This window comes from Sorex araneus, chromosome 7 (assembly GCF_027595985.1).
Source record: "Sorex araneus isolate mSorAra2 chromosome 7, mSorAra2.pri, whole genome shotgun sequence".
Classification (NCBI taxonomy): domain Eukaryota; kingdom Metazoa; phylum Chordata; class Mammalia; order Eulipotyphla; family Soricidae; genus Sorex; species Sorex araneus.
Window position 1 is genome coordinate 54,524,059 of NC_073308.1, and position 5,163 is coordinate 54,529,221.

General features: G+C 37.7%; 1 pseudogene; it reads right to left on the reverse strand.

The window, feature by feature from the left end:
- Positions 1 to 3,484: 3,484 nt before the first annotated feature.
- LOC101539502 (S-phase kinase-associated protein 1-like) lies at positions 3,485 to 4,154 on the reverse strand (annotated as a pseudogene).
- Positions 4,155 to 5,163: the final 1,009 nt, after the last annotated feature.

Genomic DNA, 5,163 nt, shown 5'->3' on the forward strand with positions numbered 1-5,163 from the left:
TTTTTTTTTATCCAATCATCTATCATTGGACATTTGGACTGTTACAATATCCTGCTATTGTACTAAGTATTGGAGCAAACATAGATATGCACATAACTTTTTAAAACAAATGCTTTTTTTGTTCTTGGGATAGATGACAATAGTGGAATTGTTGAGTTCTATCGAAGTTCCATTCTTAGTATTTACAGAAATCTTCATTCTTTTTTCAGGGGTTGAACCAGATGACATTCCCAGTAACAGTGAATAAAAGTTCCTTTTTCACCATATTCCTGACAACCCTAGTTGCTTTTAGTATTTTTAATATATTCACAATAGTATGAAATGATATTTCATTGTCACTTTGATTTCTATTTCTTTCATAGCAAGTAATAATAAACACTTTCCCATGAAATGACTCACTGACTTATGTCCCTTTAGGGAAAGAGTTTTTTCATCTCTCCTTACCATTTTAATGTGGTTATTATTTTGTTGTTGAGTTTTGTGAGCATTCAAAATATCTATTATCTTTTACATGATGCATGTACTTTCTACCAAATGGTAGTGTGTCCTTTTATTTTAACCTGAGTTTCTTTTGCCATTAAAACCCTTGTTAATTTGATGTAGTCCCATTTAAAATTCTGTTTTGCGGTGTTGGAGAGACACACAGAAAGGGGTATAGGGTGCTTGCCTTACACGTGGCTGACTCTGATTCAATCCCCAGCATCCCATATGGTCCCCTAAGCACAGCCAAAAGTAATTCCCAAGTGCAGAGCCTGAACATCACTGAGTATGGCCCTAAAACAAAACAAACAAACAAACAAATTCTGTTTTCGTAATTTTTTGCCATTGTAGGCAAATCACTGAAAAAAAACGTTGAGAATTATTCCATGGAGAGTTAGTTATACCTATGTTTTACTCAATGTATTTTATGGATTTAGGTCTAATTTCTAAGCTCGAAACCATTTTGAATGAACTCCTGTATATGACATAGAGATTCAGTCTCATTTATGGGCTTTTGGCAGTCCAGTTTTCCCAGCACCATTTATTGAGGAGGCTTTCCTGGCTTCATTTCAGGCACACAACTCCTTTGTCATCGATTAACTTTCCATGTACTGAGGGTTTATCTCTAGGTTCAAAGGTCTATTACATTGGTCTTAGAGTTTATTCTTTTCCAAAACCACACCATTTCAATTACTATAGCTTTATAGTATGATTTAATATCAGGGAATGTGATGCCTCCAACTTCTTTTGCTCAGAGTTTCTTCTGCTATTCAGTGTGTTTGAGAATTCATATACATTTAGTAGTGTTTGAAGTCTTTGAAGAAGTCATGTGGATTTTTTTTAACATGGATGTTGGATTAAATCTAGACAGTGCTTTGGGGAGGATAATCATTTTACAATGATAATTCTTCCAATCCATGAACATGGAATATTTTTCCATTTCATGTTGCCCTCTTCTATTTATTTTAATGGTGACTTACAGATTTTAAATTTATCTTTATCTTCCTTTGTTAATTCCTCGGTGGCACATGCTTTTGGATATTTGTTTGTTTTGTATTTAGGGGGCATCTGGCAGTGCCTACAGTTTATCCTTGGCTCTATGCTAAGTGGTGGTGCTTGGCAAACAGTGCTTCTCATCACACCAGAGGCAGTCAGATGCAAGTCAAGTGTGTTAGGCCCCATACTATCTCTCCAGCCCTTTGCACACTATTTTAATTATTTTATTTTATTTTGCTTTTTTTGGGTCACACTCTTGATGCACAGGGGTTACTATTGGCTTTATACTCAGGAATTACTCCTGGCCGTGCTTGAGGGACCATATGGGATGCTGGGAATTGAACCCTGGTCAGCCGCGTGCAAGGCAAATGCCCTACCCGCTGTACTATTGCTCTAGCCCCTGCACACTATTTTCAAATGGAGTTATCATTAAATTTATTTCTCTTCTTGTTAATTATTTGCATTTAAAAATTACAACAGGTCCTTATATATTGATCTTGGAGCGTGATATTCTGCTATATTATTTTTTTGGTTCGGAGTGTTTTTGCAGAGTCATTAGAGTCTACTGTGTAAATTATCATGGCATAATAGTGTTAGTTCTTGACTTCCTTATTGTTGTAAAAGCTATTCCTGGTGGTACTTGGTCCAGTGCTGTTCACAGCCCTAATACTACTACTCCTGCTGGTATTTGGTGCCACTACAACCACAAATCACTTGGGGATCAATGATGCCAAGGGTTGAACCATGGCCCTTTCTCATGCAAGTCATATGTTCTATCTCTTGAACCATATCCCAACCTCATTTACTACCTACCATTTTTTGTGTCATTACCTTAAAATACTTCAGTTCAGTTTTTTAATATGGAACTATATTTTCATTTTGATCAAATATGGGTCTCACATGCATATTTAGGTGGATCTTGCTTATTCAGCCACACTACCACCACTCTGTATTCTGACTGCTGACTTCAGACATTTAGAGTATCTTGATATATTGGGCTAACTTACTGCCAATCTATCTTCATAGTTGTTTTATATTTCTTTCTTTTCCCTTTTCTATGTGTTTTTATCTACCTTTTCATTTTGATCAATCCCCCCCACCATGAATCTCTCAATGCGCTAGTTGTTTTCCTTCTGAACATGTTCCTTTCGCTGTTGGTGGTTAATATGAGAATTATGTCATTCTCACTGTGTGTACGATAATCCTTCGTGTGTGTGCTGGTTCCATCAGTTTCCTCTTGTATTCTTGACAAAGAGTACCTTTGGCTAGTTTAATTTATTTCTTAAAATTGTGAGTTTGTCATTAAATTATTAATTTGTAATTTCTGCTGAGAAGTCTGAATATAGCCTGACTGAGTATTTTATGTTGCACCTCGCTTTCATAAAACTTTTGAAAAATGTGTTTTATTTCTGATTTTGGTATTTTTATGATATATTTTGGTTTAGGTATTTTTGCATTTAGAAATTTGGGCGTCCTTTTACTTTCCTGGTCTTTAAGGGTAATTCTTTCCTTAAGTTTGGGGAGTTGTTAGAACAAATAAGGTCACTATTCCCTTTGGTATTGCTTTATTGCTTTACCAACTTTTAGGTGGAGATTATGCTTATTTTCTCTTTTCTAATGAGTCCTATAGTACACAAAATGTTTCTTCATTTTGCTTGTTTTGTTCTAGCTGTTTCATTTGAATGATTAATGTAATTAATCTTCAATTACACTGTTTTTTTTTTATCTGTGGTAATGAGCCTGTTTATTTTGTTTTCCATGGAAGTTTAAATTTCTTTCATTGGTTTTCAGATCCACCATGACTGTTCAGAATTTTTTTTATTTACAACGCCAACTTTTAATAGGTCACTGAAGTCAACTAGACAATAAACTAGGCAGACATCGCTTTATGAAAGAGGGAAAGCCCAAAATGCCACTTTCTAGAGATAACGCACAGTTCAGTTTTATTCAGAGCAAAAAAAGAAGAAAAAAACCCTTTTGATCATTAGAGAAGGAACTCAAACTTTAGGTCTGGAATCTGCACTCAAACTACACATGCAAAGAGGACAATATTCTGCTAATAGAATTGATTCGCTGCTGCGTTTATCTACAGTTTGTCTAATATTTACAATTATAAACAGAGCAGTGCAACTAGTATTTGGAACAATCCTTACAGTGTCAATCAGTGTCAGGCAGAGCATTTCACTTCTCTTCACACCACTGGTTTTCTTTGCATACCTGGGCTTCCTCTTCTTCAGTAAAGTCATTTTTGATGTTGAAGGTCTTACAAATCTCCTCAGGTGTCTTCCCCTTGATCATATTGGCAACCGTCTTGCATGTAACATCAAGCAAACCTTTGATGTCTAAGTAGTTTGCAGCCAGGATAAGTTCAAAAAGTGTTCCTTGGTCCACTTTCAGGAATTCTTGGTCCCAAACAGGGATATCATCTGTTCACTTTTCTTTGTTCTCATCGTCCTCAGGAGGATGGGGGAGTCATCCTTGTGGTGGGTGCACCACTGAATAACCTTTTTTAATATTGCTGCATTAACATTTGGAAAAGGAACTGGGTCATCCTCTCCTTCATCAGCCATTCCCAAATCTTCCAACATGGTTTTGATAGTTACAGACTGTTTGGCAATTTCCACATCAACTTCAAAAATCTCTCCATTGGAACTCTGCAACTTAATAGAAGGCGTGATGTTCGGTCAGGAGACGGTGGGCTGGAGGTTGACGAGAACCGAGTTGCGTCAGCACAAGGAAGAGAAAGAGAACAAGGCCACTACCTGTTTAGAATTTTTTTTAATAGCTTCAGTTGCCTTGGTAAATGACTGTTTCTGTTTCTGCAGTTCTTTACTAACTTTATTGATCAATATTCTGATCTGTGTTAGTAAACAGTTGATAAATATCTTTGAATTTTTTTCATAACTTTAAGTTATAGTTTGACTTGTTGTTTCTATATAATTTCTAATTTTTCTTTCTCATTCATTACATCCTTTTTTTTTTTTTTTGCTTTTTGGGTCACACCCGGCGATGCACAGGGGTTACTCCTGGCTTTGCACTCAGGAATTACCCCTGGCCATGCTCAGGGAACCATATGGGATGCTGGGATTTGAACCCGGGTCGGCCGCGTGCAAGGCAAACGCCCTACCCGCTGTGCTATCTCTCCAGCCCCTCATTACATCCTTTTTTGACATTCTTTTATTAGCAGAAAGCATTGCTCTTCTCACACCCCACCCCACTCCTGGGCTCCAGATGTGTGTGTGTGTGTGTGTGTGTGTATGTGTATGTGTGTGTGTGTTTATGTGTGTTTAGGGGAGATGCGAGGGTTAATTTGTCAGTAGTTTCATTGGATCACTGCTCCCGGTGTAGTGAAAGAATCTGATTATAAAATCCCTTGCCTCTTGTCACCAGACCTATTTCCTCTCTATTTGGATCTCAATCATACCAGATCTCTTCTCTAAGCCCAGTTGTGGGTTTCAGCCAGCCTCCACCTGCCTTCTGATGCTGGTTGGAGCTACTGTATTTCAGTAGTTTAGTGTTTGGTCAGACTGGAGTGATAGCACAGCGGGTAGGGTGCTTGCCTTGCACTCGGCCAACCTGGGTTCGATTTCTCCATCCCTCTCAGAGAGCCTGGCAAGATACTGAGAGTATCCCGCCCGCACAGCAGAGTCTGGCAAGCTACCTGTTACCTGTGGCATATTCAATATG